The sequence below is a fragment of the Macaca fascicularis genome, chromosome 2 (genome assembly GCF_037993035.2).
Source record: "Macaca fascicularis isolate 582-1 chromosome 2, T2T-MFA8v1.1".
Classification (NCBI taxonomy): domain Eukaryota; kingdom Metazoa; phylum Chordata; class Mammalia; order Primates; family Cercopithecidae; genus Macaca; species Macaca fascicularis.
Genome location: NC_088376.1, coordinates 21680128 through 21701575, shown reverse-complemented (window position 1 = coordinate 21701575; position 21448 = coordinate 21680128). Strand labels below are relative to the sequence as shown.

The window sequence follows — 21448 nt, the reverse complement described above, 5'->3', positions numbered from 1 at the left end:
GTCCTGACCCCTTCTTCTTACCCATTGCACGCTAGAAGATCATAATAGATTATACAGTGTAATGTTCATTGTGTTATGATTCTGAAGGCTTGATTTCTTGTTCATTCTACCACCTATCTTTCAGCCAATTATTTCTTTCTGAGCACTGGGTTTTTTAATCTATAAAATGGAGCTAAGGATATTACTAGGTTGTTTGGGAATCCCATGAAATACCACATGCTCTATAAAAATATCAGTAATTATTACTATATCAAAGATTTTATTAAGCTGGAGGCAAAAAACGTTTGTTTCATTATTGTGGCGAGAAGTAGTGAGTCCACATATGAATCTCATTTTACTAGTTAACTGTGTGACCTTGAGTAAGTTCCTTAACCTCTGTGTGTCTCAATTTCCCCAAGTATAATATAGAGATAACCATAGCTACTACTTTAATAGGTTAAGAAAATGGAAAGCAATAATCTACATGAAAAATTCAATCTGGTATTGAGGACATAGTAAAAGCTCAATAACCATTAATGGTTTTATTATCACATGCAAAGAACTATCAAGGAGAATTCTGGTGCCTTAGTTCTTTTATTTAATGTGTATTCATAGCATGCTATGGCATTTGCCTAATACTATACTCAGTATTGAGAGAGGTGGGCACAGTCTACCTTCTCATGTATCTTATAAATGTGTGTGTGTGTGTGTGTATATGTGTGTGTGTGTATGTGTGTGTGTGTGTATATATATATATACACACGTACACACATATATATATATATAGAGAGAGAGAGAGAGAGAGAGACGAAGTCTTACTCTGTCACCAGGCTGGAGTGCAGTGGCATGATCTCAGCTCACTGCAACCTCTCCCTCTCAGGTTCAAGAGATTCTCCTGCCTCAGCCTCCCAAGTAGCTAGGACTACAGGTTCGTGCCACCACACCCAGCTAATTTTTTGTATTTTTAGTAGAGACGGGGTTTCATCATGTCGGCCAGGATGGTCTCAATCTCTTGACCTCATGATTTGCCTGCCTCGGCCTCCCAAAGTGCTGGGATTATAGGCGCGATCCACCGTGCCCGGCCATAAAAATAACTTGTATACTTGGAGTGATCAACACTAGCTCTTTTCTGCAAATGAAGAAAATAAGTCTTAGTATGTGAAGCTACTCAGGATTTGAAGCAAATTAATTTAACCAGAACCACACTTTGGGCCTTTAGATACCTGCCCTAGAATTCTTTCTCTTATATTTGCAAACTTGGGGTTGCCATCCTTCCTTGACAGAAAACTCCCAGAAAGGCCAAGAATTTAAATGTTGTTGCTTTTGAACACAAGATCTATTTAGGCAGTTGAAAATGGAAACTCTAGTAAACTAACAATGACTCATTGTTAAACGCATTTTAAACACATTTTAAAGACCTTACAATAACATGTTCTCTGCACCTCAACACCCCCAGCTCCAGGCTTTAGACAGTTAAAGAAGTTGTTGCTCAGTAACTGAGGTGTTCGTTTATCATTTTGTTTTATGTTTTAATTAACACAGTGAATTTTGAAGAAAATAGTTTTGATTTTTTCAAAAGGCAAAGCAGAAGATACTAAGAAAAAGAAAAGTGTCACAGCCTTTAGTTTAATATCCTAGAAATCACAGTCAGTACTTTGTTTTTGTTTTGTTTTGTTTGTTTGAGACAGTGTCTCGTTCTGTCGCCCAGACTGGAGTACAGTGGTGTGATCTCAGCTCACTGCAAGCTTCACCACCCAGGTTCACGACGTTCTCCTGCCTCAGCCTCCCGAATAGCTGGGACTACAGATGTGTGCCATCACGTCTGGCTAATTTTTTTGTATTTTTAGTAGAGACAGGGTTTCACTGTGTTAGCCAGGATGGTCTTGATCTCCTGACGTCATGATCCGCCCACCTCGGCTTCCCAAAGTGCTGGGATTACAGGCGTGAGCCACCGCACCTGGCCGTACTTTTTTTTTTTTACAGGAGAAGGGTAGTGATTAATAGGTTGCAATAGGCCATGCACTTTTGCCAGTCTGATTTCTTATATTTATCCTTCATTTGGTAGCTCAGTTCTTAATAGTTTAGTAAGACTTGGTTATGATGTGGAGATATGAAAATATCTCCTCATAATTGCATGTTAATTGTAAATAAACCAAAACAAGTGGCCCTTCACATGAGGGCCTGAGAAGACACGGGGAAGATCACTTTTCTTTTGAAATGGAGGATTAGTTCTATCATCCTGTTTCTGAACTGGCAGTTTATACTCAGTTTCTGCTCCCAGCCTCCAACCTAGTCAGCCTAATGGTAATAACCATTTTTATTGTTAAATGTAAAGTCTTAAATTTATTATCCAGTTTCTGTTAGCAAATGTAATCTCAGCCCCAAATCTATTGCTCCAATTACAGTGGCTATGTTATGTAGCTGCTTCAGATTTTTGGATTCAGTATATTTTATCTTTTCCTTTTTTCCCCCCTTTTCATGTCTTTGAAATACATTTCTAATAGAGTATATCTAAGTCTTTATGGAACATCTTAATTCAGAAATGACTCCATAGTACGCTTTGTTTAAGGGCCACTTTTTGGAGCAAGAATATTGTTAATACTCCACCAGATCAACTGTACAGAATGACTTTGAGGGAACAGCATTTCTCCTTCAAAATGTGAAATGAGGGTTCTGGTTGGCGATTTATTGTCCAAAAATTTTACTCCCTAGTCCAGTCTCATAGCACCTGAGAATCAAATTTCTAGCCTCGGCACATGTCAGTGTTGCCATGTGAAATGAATCTTAGAAATTACTCTTAAATAAAACAAAGATCTGCTGCAGTGGCAAGCAATCGTTTTCTGCATAAATATAAAACCAAGAAAAATCAAAGTGGTCAGAGGTTGCTTTTATTTTTTTCTAGAAGTCATCCTTTAAAAAAAAATCAGAACATGCAGTATTGAAAACTGAGTTCATAGTCTTTTATTTCTCTTATTTTAAGGTTTTCACGTCAAACCATACTGATTATAATGCTATGCCTTTAGATACACTTTGTGTGAGATGAAAATCCAACAATGCTGAAGAGGGTATTGGGAGATAGGTAGATGGGGAGAAAAAAATAGTACCAAGGTTGAGCTACAGAACAAAGAAAATGTACTTCATTTCATGTTAAGTTTTGTTCAACTGCTTGGAGAGGTTCTGAGAAGCAGTCTTAGAAAATTAGGCAGTGCAATAAGGTATGGTGGACACAAATACTTTCTGGTGCTTGCCTGTTTTATATGTCTTCTTTGCCTATAAAAGAGATGAGAATATTCCAGTGGTTTCAGTAGCCTGACATAGCATGGAGTGGAAGCAGTACCCTCCATCTTGCTTCCTGGCTCGGGTCTCTAAGCTGCTCTGCCTTCTTACTGTGTTGTATGCCCTGTGAGATCCCCCTCATATTATCCCCATCTTTACCTCCGCCCACTGAAGAACAGCCTCCTCCACTCAAACAGGAAGTCTACACAAAATCAGTCAGCTCTAGGAGAGTTTTCTTAATGTAGTGCATTAATTGGTGAGTAACACTCACCCTGTCCACTTTTTGAGGTTCTTGTTCCTGAAATTGGTCCCTGGTTTGTGAACCACATTGGAAAGCCAGCCAGACTGTAGGAGACCCAATTTCATCTCCTAACCTAGTGTAGATTGTAAATAACAAATAATAAATACATAACAAAGAAACACATAGGCTTGTCGACGATGAGCTTTTGAACTAAGTCAACTTTGTGATTTAATAGAAATCATTTAAATCACTTGAATTTTTGGAACAAGCATACTCTACATTTTATAGACGAGGAGAGGTTTATGTTGAGTTAGTTTTTGGATTACTGATGCTGTACTATCAGAAATATGATGAGTTTCATCACTTCCAAAAGTTAATTAATGGAGAAGGTCCCTCTGAAGTCTGTGGGAGGTTGCACTATCTTCAATTCAACAGGTTAATTATGAATATTTGGTAAATATTTTTTGTCATGCTGTCATAGGACAGAAGCAAAACATTTACTTATGAATGTAAAAACATTAACATGAAACTAAGTGGACTAAAATAAAATTTAAGCTTTTGACTAATTTAGCCAGATCAAAATAAAGTAAAATATTGATATTATGCAAATGACTTAGTACTTGGCTTCTATTCTTGTTTTCTTATAAAAAGGAATGAAGGTTGCTTTTTAAAATTTCTAAATGAATTATATATTTCAAAACAAGTTTTCTCAAAGAATAAAAACATTCTATCTATTCTATTCCTGATGTTAAAATCTAGGTTATTCATGGAAGCAGGGCCTATATTCTCCCTTGTGCCTAGCACCACATACAGGATTTGATAGTAAATACATACATAAAATAAATATTTTAGATGACTAAATGAACTTGTAAGTACCCACTAGATATCACAACCAGGAAGCCCCACAAACAACTCAGATTGGGCATTTCTAAAAATGAACTCATCCTTGCTCCCTCCTTATTTGCTCCAACCTACATCCTTCTCCCTACTTCTTCTCCCACGTTTTCCTTCTCAGTGAAGTCACCTGGCCTAATACCTGAGTATCAGTGTAGACCAACGCCTGTCTATTGTTTTCCTGAAGATTTCCCAAATGGCATGGGCTTAAATATAATTTAAAAATGATTCCAAGTAGTTTTACGTTGGGCTATTTTATTGATATTCCATGACATGACTTGAAATAATTGGAAACACCCTGGGGTATCACAGGCAGAAAGAACAAGAAATCCTCCTCTCAACATGTTCTAGTCTTTGATCTTTGTTTTCTGTGTACTCTAGTAGTATGTCTTCCTGGTGTGGTTCTGCCTGCCTGATTCTATTGCATATAAGCAGATACCTATTTAAGCAGGTAGATACAGGTAGGAGCTTTTGTCATTTTCTTAAAATAAAATGGATACATTCAGGTATAGCATATAAACAAAGCCAGTGATTCTTAAAATCAAGTCTGCATGTGTCTGTGATACCCCAATCAGATGAATTCACCACTGACAAGGTTGAGGTTGTGAGTCAGGCCTATGCTATGAACTCTAGGTGTCACATGCCCCTTCCTGGAGTACTTGCTACCTTCAGCCAGACACACACTGTGCCAACTACCCACTGTCTTCCTGGCACTCCAAAGAGTGAGAATGTAGGAAAAGCGGTTGGTGGCATGGAAACAATTAATTCTCAACTTCTTTCAGTTTGCCCAGAATATTCCAAGCTGTGTGAAGAAGCCCCAGTGACTGTTTTTTCCATTTTTGCCAAACAGCACGTGAAACTGGAAGTTTGACAAAGGTATTGATAAAAAATAAGTTAATTGGAATAACTGTTTTTTTTTCTGGCATTGTTGAATATATATGCATATATTTGAATATATACTCAGGTTGGCAAACATGTGTCAGTTAAATAATTACAGCATAGTTAAAGGAAAATTGTTCTAATTTTAAATTTGAAAATATACAGTGTTTTTAAAAATAGGTTGATATGAAACACCTTAATTGTGGTTTCTTGGGAAAAACTAGCCCTTATTCTAGAATGTTTATCTTCTTATTCTAGAATGAGAATTCTTATCTAGAATGAGAATTCTTATCTAATAAGAAGAATAAGAATCTTCTTATTCTAGATAAACATTCTAGAATGTTTATCTTCTTTATGATGAAACATATCATTTCTTTTATTAAATAATGGTGGTAGTTGGTAAAATAAAATGTGGCAATCTGACATCATCCTTTGTTCATTTCATTTTTATATTTGCACATCCATGAACACTGATCTGGCAGAGTGATTTATAAGGAGGAGGTCCAGGCTTCACTGTTGACATGCTCTGGGTAGAAGTGTAGAATGGAGGTGTTAGTGCTTCCAAACCACAATATAAAGCGGGGTTGGGCAAGGTGTCATGCTGGAATAGAAATGACACTAGTCTAGGGGTCAAGAGCACACATTCTTATTCTAGCCCCATCACTGATGAGTCAAGAAGGTGAGTCATCAATCTCATTTGCAAAATGGAGACAAAAACCATACCTTCCTTCTTCGCAGGGACATTGAATAATCAAAGAAAATTGTGTGCATGAAGTACCTTGATAACTGTACAGGGCTATGCAAAAATAAGGCACTCATCATACAAGGAAGCCCTGTTTTTTTTTGTTTTGTTTTGTTTTGTTTTCTGGAGAGTGGGAATGTGAGGGGAGGGTTGATACTGAAAATAAACACCAGTATTCTGGTGTACTTCCCATAAGCTGTACTTCCCATAATCTTTCATACCAGGGTGAATCTAAGGGAGGTTCAGCTAGTGACTGGTAGTGGTCACAACCCTGGGCAGGAGGCACTGTGTGAGGTGTTCATTTGCCTGTGATCGACTTGCACTACTGCCAGGGAGCAGGCTGCTCACCAGCATCCTACCTGCATTAGAAAGGCTGACAGGTTTGTATGTGAGGAAGGGATGGCCTGTGTGAGTCAAAGCAGATTGGACGGTGGGCCAGCTTGTTGGGGGACACTGGGAGCATCCCTGTGCCAATGGCATAGACCTTTGAAGAATATTTAGAGCATGTAAGGACAATAATGCCACAAGAGAAACCAATGTATACATATGACACATTCTTATTGTCAGCCAAAATTGAATACAAATATGATAAATAGCCTTTTTTTGTTGTTTTGCCTTTTTTTGTTAGTTTTTTTGTGAGACAGGGTCTCACTCTGTCATCCAGGCTGGAGTGCTGTGGTGTGATCATGGCTCACTGCAGCCTTGACCTCCTGGGCTCAAGTGATCCTCCCACCTCAGTTCCCGAGTAGCTGGGACTACAGGCATGTGCCACCATGCTTGGCTAATTTTTATATTTTTCTTCTTTTTTGTTTTTTTTGTAGAGGCAGGATCTCGCCATGTTGTCCAGGCTGGTCTCAAACTCCTGGGCTCAAGTGACCAACCTGCCTTGGCCTCCCAAAGCGCTCGGTTTATACGTATGAGCCACCATGCCCAGCCAAGATTGGTATTTTTAACTGTAGTTTTAGGTACATTTGAAAGTCCAAGAAGCATTCCTGTGAAATTTATCAACATATGGGAAAAGTAGTGGAATTCACTGGGTGAGGTGGATCACGCGTATAATCCCAGCACTTTGGGAAGCTGAAGTGGATGGATCACTTGAGGCCAGGAGTTTGAGACTAGCCTGGTCAACATGATGAAACCCAGTCTCTACTAAACATACAAAAATTAGCTGGGTGTGGTGGCGCACGCCTGTAATCCCAGTTACTCGGAAGGCTGAGGTAGGGGAATAGCTTGAGCCTGGGAGGCGAAGGTTACGGTGATCCAAGATCACGCTCCTGCATTTCAGCCTGGGTAACAGAGTGAGACCCTGTCTCAAAAAATGGAAAAAAAAAAAAAAAAAAGTAGTGGGATTCCTGGTCAGTGCTGATGCCTGAAGAATCAGATTCTGAATCCTGAGTAGCATCTATACCCAAGGTTTGTACCTAAGAGCCAGGGGACCCTCAAAACCACATGAGAAGCATGATGCTGGTTCTTAAAGTTTACTCTGAAAGAAGGATTGGAAAAGCACCACAACAGGAGGATATTAAATCATAGATTCATAGAACCAGATATAAAAATGACTTTGGGGGTTATCCAATACCCAATTCATATTCTGTTGACAGTTAGCACAAAAGCCTTTAAGAATAAAGAGAGAATAAAGACTTTCTGGGAAGAGAATTATGAGTTGTTTCATAAGTTCTTTCAATGAGAAAGACGTGTACCTTTTCTCTTTCTCATTAAAAACAAAAAGTGAAAACTGAAATTCCTCTAACATCAGATCTTCCAGGAATATTTGGGTGGGCTCTGTTGACAACAGGTCTGCTATCATACAACAAATACAAATGGATTTGATGAGAAAAGATCTTATCAAATCCTATGCTCACGAATAAGACAGCATAGGATTGTTAGGCATAACCATAACCTGGACAGCTAGAACCATTCATTCATCCATTCATCAGTTATTCATTCATTTATTCAAATATTTAAACAGAGTTGGACAAAATCCTCTAGGTTGCACAGTCTCTCATCCGGGTCCTTCTGCAAGAAAGATGATAGCAGGTAGTCTTGGTGTGACCACAACAGCCAGAGCGATCTTTTCAATATGTAAATCAGTTCATCTCACTTATGTGATCAAATCCCAGTGGCTTCTCATCATGCTTAGAATAAAATCCAAACCTTCTGGCACAGTATTTGAGATCTCCGTGGTCTCCCTGCTGGCCTCGCCAAGCCTGTCTCCACCACTGTGCCTCTGCCTGCTTAGCTGCAGTCACACTCAACTTTTCACTTTTCCTCAAAGAAGCTGAGGGTGGCTCAGGGTCTTGGCACATGGTGTTCCTTCTCCTGGAGCTCTGTACCTTTCACTGTCTTCACAGATTGTTTCCTCACTTCAGTCAGTTCTCTGTTCAAGTGTTACCTCCCTGGGGAGGCTTCTACTAACCTTCCTATTTAAAATAGCACCATCCACTGCAACATGTTCCGTGCTTTTATTCTGCTTTATTGTTTTTCTGCTTGGTAGTTATTATTTCTCCTGACATTACATCATGTATTTGTGTGTCACCTGTCCTCCCTGCCCTCCTCCACCAGAATGCAGAGCTTTATGAGTGCAGAAACCTTGTCTGTGGTGTTCTCTGCTATAGGCTCAACATCAAGAACAGTCCCTGGCATGTAGGAGGCTCATAAGAAAATATCTGTTAAATGAGCAAATAAATGAATGAGAGGGAGTGATTAAAGGATTTGGGTTAGGAGAACAAAAGTGTGTCACATAACAGAGAACACAGAATCCCTGAGCTTCATTTTCTCCGCTGGCCACTCTCCCATCCTCTACAGAGCTCACTTGCTTTTCTTCTTCAGCCTGCAGAGGAGGCCTAAGCAGAGCGATTCAACTTTCATGTGCAACAAATTTCCCAGATCTTGTGAAAATGCAGAATCTGACACAGTAAGTCTGAGGCAGGGCTTGAAATTCAGTACTTCTAGAACTCTCCCAGGTGACGCAGATGCTGCTGGTTCACAATCCAGGAAAGGGCAAGTATTACAAAGCCAGCCCTACAGGCACAGGTGCTTCCCAGCCTTTCCAATAGCACCTCTCTGCCCCCACTTCCCAGTAAAAACACCCATTGAGGCGGGAAAAATTAAATGTACAAATTCTCTTCTTGAAGTTTCTGTGTTTAGGAATACTGTTAAGTTGTGCTTTTGGAATATTTGTCTCATTAATCTATTTAGGAAATGGTTTGCATCTCTGTTTTAGAAATAAAGTAAAAGAACGCTCTTAGAGGATTTCTCCTATTTGAGGTCTAATGCCACGAGCAAAGATTGTAAATTTCCCCAAGGGGTCTGAGAAATAGAAGTTTATATTGCATCCATTTGTGGGTAGGGTAGCCCAGAAATGTCACACATATCACACCTCAGTAGTTCCCCAAAGCCTCTCCATCATTCCATGTCACAGTGTGCAATTCCTACTCTACATCCCAGTATTGTCCAAATAATTGACCTCCCATATCTTCACACAGAATGTCGTAAGCCTGTGCATAAAAATATGCCAAGATTATTCAGCATTGCATTTGGTAAAGGAAACTCTACAGCTGATTTTTCCCTCCTTGTCTCCAACAGCTTTGTTTCATTGTGACCAGAAGATACAAAGTATAGTCTAGCCCAGACAGGGGACTTATTTTGGCGCATCCTAAAATACAGAGTTCCAAATATTTCAGAAAAGCATCCTAATCTAGAAAGAAAGCGTTATCTTTCCTATTTCATTATTAATCATAGAATTTAGTTTTGGAAGCCAAAGACCAAAGTTAGCATTGGACAGAGAAGAGAAAATCTGTTATTTTGTTCTCTCGAATATTTATTTTTATCACTTATATACTACAAAAGACAACTGAATTATTGTGGTCTGGAGTAGGCTTCTTAAAAAAATAGCTTTTGAGGGAGGAAGAAGAAAGGAAGGATAGTTTGGAAGATAATATCTAGTTTCTGTTCTTATTGACATTGCTTTTACTTTTTTATTGTTCTTTTGATGTTTATGGAAGTGCTTTTAGACATAATTAACATAATGTGAATCCTTTGGGATCACACTGAATTGTATTAACGAACATAATTATAGGTGTAGATTTTGTGGGGAGAAAAATGTGTCCTATTTAATATGTAGTTTTAACAGGGAAATTGACTTGAAAACTAAGGCTAAATTAAATATACTTATGAGAACATATAGTAGCACATGTAACCTCTCTTCCTCACAGTCTACTAGGGAAGAACAGGCATAAACCTCATTGTGTCTGCTGAGCAAGAGACAATATTCCATAATGTTTATGAGCTCAGGTTCCAGAATTGGCAGATTTGGATTGAAATCAGGCTTTGCAATTATTAATAATTCAAGCAAGCTTCTCTGAGACTTGATTTTTCTTATCTGTAAAAGGGGATCATAGTGATTCATATCTTTCAGGGTAGCTCTGGAGGTGAAATAGGATAACATGAAGTGTATAAAGCCTATAGTCCCAAATAAGGGCCAAATAAATGTCAGCCCCTACAATTATAGTAATTATTCTTATCAGTATATTATCATTAATGTCAATCACTGTCAGGCACTAGAGTAGCAACCAGATGGTTGATAGATCTGGTAAAAACAAAAGTATTTCTAAAATAAGCCAAAGCCCTTTGAATTGAATATAGTAATCCTCACTTATCCTCAGGGAATACATTCCAAAACCCCCAGCAGATGCCTGAAGCCATGAATATTACTAAACCCTACATATACTATGTTTTTTCCTATACATACAAGTTTTTGTGTATATATTTCTTGTCATATTATATCCTATGATAAAGTTTAATTTATAAATTAGACACAATAAGATATTAACAATAAATAATAAAATATAATGATTATAAAAATATTCTTAATAAAATTTATGTGAATGTGGTCTCTCCCTCTCTCTCTCGGAATAACTTATGGTACTGTATTCACCTATTTGGGGACTATGGTTGACCAGGGGTAACTGAAACCATGGAAAGCAAAACCGTGAATAAGAAGGTACTGTGGTTAACTCCCAATCCCTTCTCACACAAGACTTGCCAATAGCTTTGTAGCTGCCCTTTCCTCTTGTCCAACTGTTTTTCATGCTCCTTTTGTTTTTCTTACATGTTACCTAGGCTTGAGAACCCCTATACACATAGCCTGCCTCTCATTACTGCCGCCCTTTTCCTGGCAAACTCTCAAGTTCACTGCCTCTCCTTTGCTTCTCCTGCCACCTCTCCAACCTCAAACTTTCATGTGTATATACATTGTCACTTGCAGAAAAGAACTGCTTTGGTTGCTTTCTCCAGTCAACTTATTTACTGAATAACTGTAGTTATTCATTACTACATTTCCTTTTGCCTTTGTTCCTGGTGGGAAGACCTATTTATTTTCCCCCAGGAAGTCCTGTCATTGAGATGCAAAAGTATGTTTCCTGGCCAAGTGCCACCAGAAAGACAGTCCTCAGCCTGGAGAAAAACTAAATGCTCCTTTTGGTGGGGCTGTCATTCACTTTTATGTACCACTGGGCCTCTGCACAGCTCCCCTCTCAGGGTTCTCACAAAGTGGCATTGCCTCAGTGGATAGCTTTCCCCTCCCTATTGCATATTGCATGTGGCATTCAGCTGCTGCACATTAAAAGTGTCAAAAAATTGCTGTGTTTCCTCTTCTACATCAATTAGCTCTGTATTTCCTGTTTCACTTTTCCATTTTGTTTACCCCAAACAATGTAAAATCTGAGAATTTCTAATTTATACCCTGTGTTTCTCTCACAGGCATTCTGCAGCCTGTAAGAATGATACACAAAAACAATCCTATCTATAGTTTTTATGCCAGTTTTTAAACCCCAGAAGCTCAGTTCTGATATCTTGTTTATTCCAGTCATGCTTACTTGGTTACAAGCTGTTCTGGGACTTCTAGGGCACCATTTGGGAATGGGAGGAGGTTAGGAAAGGTCAAGACCAAGGAAAGAGAAACTAAGAGGCTATGGTGCATCCCTTGTCCCATCAAGGAAGAGGGCAGCAGTTTAAAATCACACTACAGTCTAGGGGCATCCTTTGTCCCATCAAGGAAGGAGACAGCAGTTTAAACTACATTATAGGACCAGCTTACTGCACGATGGCATTTCAATACCACAACCATCTGATCTTTTGGGTAAATTGTGGCAGCAGCAGTTGAAATATCCAAATATTGGCAAAGCCAGATTTGAGTAGTTGTAGCATCATAGTTCTTTGGGGCCCATCAGTTTAGGCCAAACAGAAGCTCCAGCAAGGTCTGGAGAAATAAAGAAGGGGGTTGGAAAAGATATGCTATGAGTTGGATCCCCAGGAGGCAGAGGTTTATGGTAGGTCCTCACCAGCGAATGTTGAACTCCAATGAGGAATGAAAGCACAGCCATATTCAAAGTCCTTGTCCATGAGGTTAGGAAGGCTGTGGCTGGGTGGAACCATACATGCATAAGGTTGCACCCTGTTGAAACAGTGAAACTAGAAATACTATCTTCTCAAAGCAGAACCAGTCCACCACTCTGATCAGCCCATTAGTTATCAATTCTTCTGGCCTAAGACAGCAGCCTTGCCAGCTTTTCATTTTCTGTCTGCCCCCCCCCAACCTCATTTATTTGTGTAGAGGTAGGATGCACACTTTTCCTAAGATATCTGCAGCACAATTTCTCAGGAATAAGTCTCTGTTCTTACTTTAGAGCACTTTGTCAGACAAATCTTGGCACCAGCTCTTTGGGTTCCTTTTTGAGCATAAGTCATACTGATGTCTGACAAAAGCTGATCCTTTGTCCACAGGGCTTGTTTCTCTCAATATTTTCTCAGGATCCTTCTGGCTGAGTTGTCTGCTGTGGACTTGTCCCATTTCTCCTGGTGAATCAGCCAATTTAGATGATTTGCTCAAGTTATTCAGTCAGGATCACGGTTGGATGAACAATTCCTTGGAATCTTTATTCTCCACGTTTTTTGAAAACAAAGTTGGGAAAGTTCCAGCCCTCTCTATGCTTTCACAAAGCTTTGTGCTCTCTGATAGTATCCATAGTATCCGAGGAACCAAGGGTGAAAGTAGATTATATGTAACTGTCAATCCCACTGGTTCCCACTGAAATTAAGTCAGTCTCAATCTATATGGCATTTAAAGGACTGTGTGGTATTCAGAAATGGGCAGGTTGGCTGGAAAATTATGATACTATCCTTGCCTTGACCATGATATGTGCTGCATCTGTGCTTACTCTTTTCTATCTCCTTTCTGACAATTTCTGGTTCTTTACTTCAGCTCTCTTTCTGACTGCCTTAGTCCATTTTGTGCACTATGACAGAACACTGAGACTGGGTAACTTATAATGAACAGAAGCTCATTTTCTCACAGTTCTAGATACTGAGAAGTCCAAGATCTAGGTGCTGGCATCTGGCAAGGGCCCTCTTGCTGCACCACCACATGGCAGAAGGCGGAAGGGCAAAGAGACAAAAAGGGGGCCAAACTTGTCCTTTTTTAATGGCATTAATCCACCTAGGAGGGAAAGCCCTCATAGTTTAATCAACTCTCAAAGGTATCACCTCTTAATACTATGGATAGCACTTAAATTTCAACACGTGTTTTGGAAGGGACAAACATTCAGACCATAGCACTGACTTTCTATAAACATATGTAATATGTTCAGAGTGGAACTCATTATTCATTGAGATCCCTGAGTTCACCAGTAGCAGATCTTTGTTACTCCATTCTCACATACAATGGAGTGCTTGCAGTCACTCAAACACAGGGGTTTTTCTTCTTTTTTTCTTTTGCTTTTCTTTTTTTTTTTTTTTTTTTTTGATGGAGTTTTGCACTTGTTGCCCAGGCTGGAGTGCAGTGGTGCAATCTCAGCTTCTGCAACCTCCACTTCCTGGCTTCAAGTGATTCTCCTGCCTCAGCCTCCCGAGTAGCTTGGATTACAGGCGTGCGCCACCACAGCCAGCTAATTTTGTATTTTTATTAGAGATGGGGTTTCACCATGTTGGTCAGGCTGGTCTGTAACTCCTGACCTCAGGTGATCCACCCATGTTGGCCTCCCAAAGTGCTGGGATTGCAGGCACGAGTCACTGCACCTGGCCCACACAGGGGTTGTTGTTGTTGTTTTTTGGGGGGTTTCATGTTTGTTCATTTCTTTTTGCCTTCTTGATTTTACTTGACTTTCTTGTTTTCTAAAATGATCACCTCCCTTTAGTCTCTGCTTGTCAAAATGCTACCTGTCTTACTAGTATGTGACCAAGGACCAGTCATTATATTTCTCTGAATCTTAGTTTGTGTAAGGAGGATACCCAACTGTAACAGTGAACTTAGGCTCAATAATTCTGTGGTAAAAAATGAACCTCAAATCTCAGAAGCTTAAAAGGACAAAAGTTTATTTTCTCATTCATGTTGTGTGTCCAATATGGATCAGTGAGGAATATGGTCTTCCTATTTACTCATGGACCAAGGAATACTGGGGTTGGGGGTGGGGGGCTTGGGGAAGGCCTAAAACTCACACAAGTTCTGCTCAGACTCATCAGCCAAAGTGATTACATGGCCACACTTAACTTCAAAGAGATTGGAAGCTGGGCATGGTGGCACAGGCCTGCAGTCCCCACTACTCATGGGAGACTGAGTCAGGGGAATCCCTTGAGCCCAGGAGTTTTGGGCTGTAGTACACTGTGATCACACCACTGCACTCCAGCCTGGGTGACACAGTGAGACCCAATCTCTAATTAATAAATAAATAGAGAGAGTGGAGGGGGCAATCCTACCACTTCCCAAGGAAGAAGGACTGAAAATTTTGCAAAGCATAGTAATGATGACTCCGCTTCTGTAAAGGTACATTATAAACCCTAAGACACCATTCAGATGTAAGGTGATATCAGGATACTTCCTCTTTGCAAGAGCCAGCTTCAGTGTGGTGAGAGAGAGGGCAAGAGAGAGAACTTCAATTGACTTGATATGCTTTTTGTTTGCACAGCCATGATAATAGTGAGAGAAAGTCCGATGTAGTGGTTAGCATGGATTCTACATGGGTTCAAATTCTGGCTTAGTCACCTACCAGCTCTGTGACCTTGGAGGAACTAATTTCAGTGTGCCTCAGTACTTCTTTTTTTTTCATCTGGAAAATGGGGATAATGATTGTAAATAACTCAAAAAATGGTTATGAGTATTAAATAAGTTAGTTATTGTGAAGATATCAGAGTAGTACATAATGCCATACATATATATATTTGCTAATTAAAATGGAATTATGCCACAACACAGTTTTGCAACTGGCATTTTTTTTCTTTTAATATTAAGACATAGTAGACTCCCCCTCTCTCTCTCTATATATATATATTCACATATATACTTCAATTCTATACAAGCTTCACTCATATATATATGTGTATATATATCTATATACCTCATTTTTTAAAAAAACTATTTACTATTACTATTTTATGACTATACCTTAATTTACTTAGGCAGTGCAATTGATGGAAATTTCATATACAATAATTCAGAAGGATCTTAGTTTCATGAATCTCCATTAACTGAGCAAGTTGCCTGCTTTCCTCCTCTCGACTTGGGGTTTAAATACTGTGTCCCATTTAGTGGTTCAGTGGGGGGACATGCCCAGATATGCTCCACTGATAACTTAGTCCAGTCTCTCAGTTATGATATCTTTTTCTGGTGGCAAACATTCTCTAAGATTCTATTGGAAATAGCTCCCTCAGATAGAAAATACTAAGTTCTTAGGCTTAGTTAAAAAAGCTACTTGTTTATTAATAGACTTAGCTGTGGTATAGGGTTCACACAGACTATGCCCCTTGCTTTGCCTAGGTAAATGGTTATTTATTTATTTTCCTTTTTCTCCCCCCCCCCCCTTTGAGACGGAGTCTCGCTGTGTCACCTAGACTGGAGTGCAGTGGCCAGATCTCAGCTCACTGCAAGCTCCGCCTCCCAGGTTCACGCCATTCTCTTGCCTCAGCCTCCCGAGTAGATGGGACTACAGGTGCCCGCCACCTCGCCCAGCTAATTTTTTGTATTTTTTAGTAGAGATGGGGTTTCATCATGTTAGCCAGGATGATCTCCATCTCCTGACCTCGTGATCTGCCCGCTTTGACCTCCCAAAGTGCTGGGATTACAGGCATGAGCCACCATGCCCGGCCAGTAAATGGTTATTTCTTAATTTTCCATGCTCCTTATGGTAACTTCAACCCTGCTTCTTTAAATATTTAATTTGAAGCCCAATCTTTTTATTCAGTTTCCATTTGGATCATTCATAGCCTTTTTCTCTTTGGCATCCCCCACCAGCCTACCTGCATTTCTTCTTTGATGTGTTACATAACTTAACTTCTTGGGATATATACCAACCTCATTCACAAAAGTACATATTCAGCTCAGAAAAAAAGTGTTAAGAAAAGAAAAAAGCCAGAGTGGGCAAAGATTAGTGACTATTAACTGTTGCCTGTTAAGATCCTAGGGAAGAAGACTGAGATAGGATTTGGCATGCAAGAGGTTTATTAAGGAGTACCCTTGCGATCAACATTTGTGAATGGGGTGGGAAGGAATGGCAAGAAGGAGAAGATGAGCTGTGATGCAGAACCAACGACAGCCTCAGCCAACCTCACAGCCAGCTCTGGCTCTAGAATGGTCCTTCAGGGCTGTCCCATATTAGGCTGAGGGAGCCAGACCTTCATCCTCCCCCACTGGTCAGTCATCGGATGTGGGCTGTTTCTGGAAGGCAAAGTGTCTCTCTGCCACAGAGACAATCCCTGAAGCGGTCACTAATTGAAAACTCTCTGCAACCTACACTCCCAGAAGCTGGGGCAAGCCCTTTGTTGCAGGGTCATCTAGGTGGTACCTCACAATGTCCACCATTGAGAGCAGGACAGGGCACTGGGGACTGTAGTCCAACCCTTTCTTATCTTTTAAGTGCAGGGAGAAAAAGACGATTCCATTTGCTCCAGGGTTCTATTCTCTCCCTGCCATTCTACCTGTGTTGGTAACAGTGGTTTTAAAGGTCTTAATGCGTTTTTCTTCTGGATTTTAATACAGCCTTTGCTTGCTTCTGCTTTTGCTGTCCTTAGCATAATCTTTTAAGGAAATGTCCTCTTTATTTAAAATGTTTGCTGCTATGACAATCAGTGTATCCTCTGCATTATAATTGCTCTAAATATGTTCTCAGCATTCCTTTCTCTCTAGTTCTGAGGGTATAGTATGCTTCCAAATATGAGTTTGTTTAATAAAATTTGGGCTTCTCTGTGTGGCATGCTGCCGCTGAGCATATAATTGCTTTTTCTTTTCTTTGAAGAAGCTACTGTTAGAGGGAGCTACCCCCACTTCTTTTTTCATCCCAGAGATCGTTTCCATACAGCCCACTCGATATTGCCTGGCAGCATGGGGTACAAGAATAGCAAGGAGAATTGAAACCCACAGAAGAGCTGCAGCCTCCTCCCTTGGTGTACTTGTGAGCTGAGCTGCTAACAAGTGGTAGAATCTATTCATTTGAATTTCAACTTCCTTCATTTCCTCTGTCTTCCCTCTGGTGCTGGTGATAATGAGCAATGAAAATGACCCAGGACTCAGGAGATAGATGGAATGGGAAGAGTATCAAGGGTTGAGATAATCCATAGTTTGAATAAGGAAGAATTAGCCTTGGCTCCTCTGCTTCCTGCAGCTTTATCTCATTCCACAGCAGCCACTGGATGGAACCACCAAACAAGGACATGCTTCACAAGTAGCCTCTGGGAAGACATTTGTCAGATTCCTCCTTGCTTTGGTGATATAAAGACACCTCATTGAAGCTTCCATCTTGGTTACATCAGAAGAAGGCTCAGGTATCCTCGTGCACACAGGAGGACATAACATGGAAGTTTTATGATAACAGATTAATAGAAAAGGGATGAACCTACAAAGATATATCCAGATGTGGACCCATAAATTATGTTGAGTAAAAAATAATTAAAATACATCCACAGCTCTTTCTAGACATCTGGGCATCTTTACTTTTCTGGTCAGCAGAAAAGAATGCTCCCTTACACAGAAGGGCAGGCACACATTTTAAATAGAGAACCACAGAAAAAATAATATTTGCTGCTGCTTTGTGCCAAGGGTAAAAGCTTGACTTGGTCAGGGAATATTTGCCAGCACCAATAAAAAATAATGACTGTTTCCATCTGCATTAGCCTATTCCAGGATTGCTATAAAAAATACCTGAGACTGGGTAATTTATAATGAAAAGAAGTTTAATTTGTTCATGGTTCTTCAGGCTATACAGGAAGCATGATGCTGGCATCTGCTCAGCTTCTGGGGAGGCCTTGGGAAGCTTTCAATCATGGCACAAAGCAAAGGGGAATCAGGCACATCTTACATGGCCAGAGCAGGAAGAAAGAGAGGGAGATGCCACACACTTTTAAACAACCAGATATCGTGAGAACCCATCATGAGAGCAGCACCAAGAGGATGGTGCTAAACCATTCATGAAAGATCCTCCCCTGTGTTCCAATCACCTCCCACCAGGCCCCACCTCCAACACTGAGGATTACAGTTGAAAATGAGATTTAAGTGGGGACACAGATCCAAACCATATCACCATCTCACCCCCATAATCACTGCCTAGAGTACAATTTTTCACCACTTTCGTTTGTGGCTATAGAATGACAAGAACAGCATTTCCACGAATAATTGTTGGTCAGTTGTAAACAGATGTGCCTAGATCCCCAAACAGATAAGAATCTACTACCTGCAAAGTAGAAGAATCAACTTTTAACGTCATCAAGGCCTCAGTTATCCCATAATGGGATGAGTGCCACCTTCCACAGGTGGAGAGACCTCAGTGTCTGCAGACCTGTGATGTTTCCTAGACTCCAGGGAGTTCCAGCAGCTGAGCATGAGGAGCCCTTATAGACTCTCAGATGCTCCACCTCCCTAAGGGTTGATAATGATGTCTTTCCTTCTAAGTTGGAGACAAAGTAGGGGAAAAGAGAGAAATACTGGTACATTTAAAGTGAAATATTTACTTAGTACAGATTCAGTCTCTCCCTGACTCTCACTCCTTGTAAATATTTTACCTTCATGTTTTGACTAGATGTTTCTCAAACTTGTAGACCAGGCTAGCATCACAGGCTCAATAACAGTGCATCTGGGATGCCAAGACCAGTCCTGACATGTTAAACAATGCTGACCTTCTCATGGAATCTGACCTCCCTCTGACAGTGGCCATCCCTGGGTGGCTTTCTGGGAGAGTAGAGGTATCATCTTCTTGATCTTTCCAGTTTTTAGGTTTCATGAATTAGATACTGTTGTTTCCATTTCTCCAAAGTGAGAGGCTCTCTCCTTTTGTTTTGAATCTGATTTTGCAAGGAGGAGCTGGTAATTAGTGTCTCACTCTCTCTCCTGCTCTTTCTCCATTTCCATATGGACTTCCATAAAGAGGTGGCCAAATCTGCATTGTTAAGGGTACAGTGGCCCACCCCCGGGACTTTTAGGTTCTCAAGAGGCTTCCACCATCTTTTCAGCCATCCAGATCTTCATTGAGCAAACATGTTCTGAGCACAGACTGTATTATTTGCTCCAAGGTAGCTCTGGGATGCCCACAGCTGTAACAGTCAAATGGTCCACAGGCCCACCCACACATGGGTGTTTTACTCTGCTCTGTCCAGTCCTCCCATCTGTGACTTTTGGTGTTGGTGAATTGGAAAGACAAAGAGGAGGAAATGCTCAGGGTGGATTGTGCCTCTGCTTAGACTGAATGTTACTAAATCAGGGAATTGAGGAGACCCCACTTGGTTCCCCACCACCTTCCTCCTCTTACATGCTATGACTCTGCACAAAGCAAAAGCCATAGGCATGGCAAAAATGTAAAACATGGGCATACCTGACCAAACACAGGTTTGTTGAGCTGAATATGGATAAAAATTGGTTTGATGTGGTAGCAATTTAGTTATGATTCCTGAAACCACCCCAGATGCAGTGAAATTTGTGACTTCATGTTAATATGATGATGTCTATTTTTAAAAGATTGTGCAAGTATCTAAAGAAGGCTAGATGAAGATTTACATTATCTTGTTCTGGAAATGGCTGTCTCTCCTCTGCTTGACTTTCTTAGTTTTGCCTGCATGGATTCCTCCTGTCTTTACTAATCTTACCTGCCAGCTGGTTCACCAAGAGAGAATAAATACTAGGTTGGAGAATGCCAATCTGGTTTTATTTAAATTGATGCATTACGTCTGAGCAAGGAGATAGGGAAAGTCTTACTGCATCATGCAGACAATTAAATGGGCTTGGAAAGTTTTATTTGGTTCATTGTTGACAAAAGCTAAGTCCCTAGGTAGCTGTTAATTTTTCCGGGTGCTTCCCAGAGGAAAATCAACTCAGAGCAACATTATTTCTCTGTGGAACTTCAACGAACTGCACAGTATAGAAAAGATGGGTGGTAATCTCAGTTCTGATTTTCTTTTTTGTTCTTGGGGGTTTCCTTACTATGAAAGGAAGATTTCTCTTGGTTGGAAAAAATCTATGTCTAACTGAGAAGATAAACTGTTCATGTGATAACAGAGAGGCAAGAACATTTCTAGGCTATATCCAAGTAATTGGTTTAAAAGGGTTGCCTAGTTATCTATTGGCATAATTAGGTAAACAGGAGGCAGCCTATCTGATTATCTTACTGTTAGAATTACATTTCCATTGGTAGTATTTAGGCAACTTTTTGTATGACTTCATTGTTCTACAAATATTAGTTGGTTGGTTTTTCCATTCTGTCATTTTCTTTAAGGAATGAGGACTTAAGCTTTTATATACATACATATACATGTATGTATGTATATGAATGTGTGTGTTTATATATATGTATGGCAGGATAAATTAAATGAGGAAAACTTGACCTTACATGATCCCCATGTGGTCACTGAGAAGATGAAATTTGAAAATTTACATTAGAATGCTTAAGAGAATGGAGAATCTAAATCTGAAATCAAGGGGAAATTATATGAAGGTTAAGGATAATTTATACACCACTTTACTTCTACCAAGAAATTGGAGGGATAGTTATTCCATTTGATTTGATGCACAGTGGTTCTGGAAAAGAAAAATGATGAGATTCACAAGAGCAACTTTGTTTTGAGATGATTCTTGAAAATTTGGCTTTCTATTTTATGCTTCATGTGTGTAATCTATCTCAACTCCAAGCTGCTTACCCACCTCACTGACTCTGTAACCAGATTTTTGACTTCGTGATTAGGAAATAAAAATGGGAAGGAAGGATAAGTGTTGTGTGAAAATAATTTCTCCATCCATCTCTAATTGAAATCAGCATCCAGGTGTCGGTTTTAGGTCATTAGTCTGGATAATTCAGTGAGAATTTGCATGATGCCACAGTTCTGGACAATGTTTGTTGGGGAATCAATGGCCAAAATGAAATGGGGGAGAGCACTCTTGATAGCCTACTCTTCAGTCATGGATAATGGAG

General features: G+C 40.0%; 1 protein-coding gene across 11 annotated transcripts in view; it reads left to right on the top strand.

Annotated features, from left to right (window-relative positions):
• Window positions 1-21448, top strand: part of LRRC3B (leucine rich repeat containing 3B) — an 89783-nt gene that overhangs the window by 49530 nt on the left and 18805 nt on the right. For 2 of the 11 annotated variants that reach the window (XM_005545616.4, XM_065539828.1), the window contains one exon: window positions 5173-5266. The exons of the other annotated variants lie outside the window; for them this stretch is intronic. The gene's annotated coding sequence lies outside the window, so the exon portion shown is untranslated. The remainder of the gene's footprint in view (window positions 1-5172; window positions 5267-21448) is intronic. 11 annotated transcript variants of the gene reach the window in all.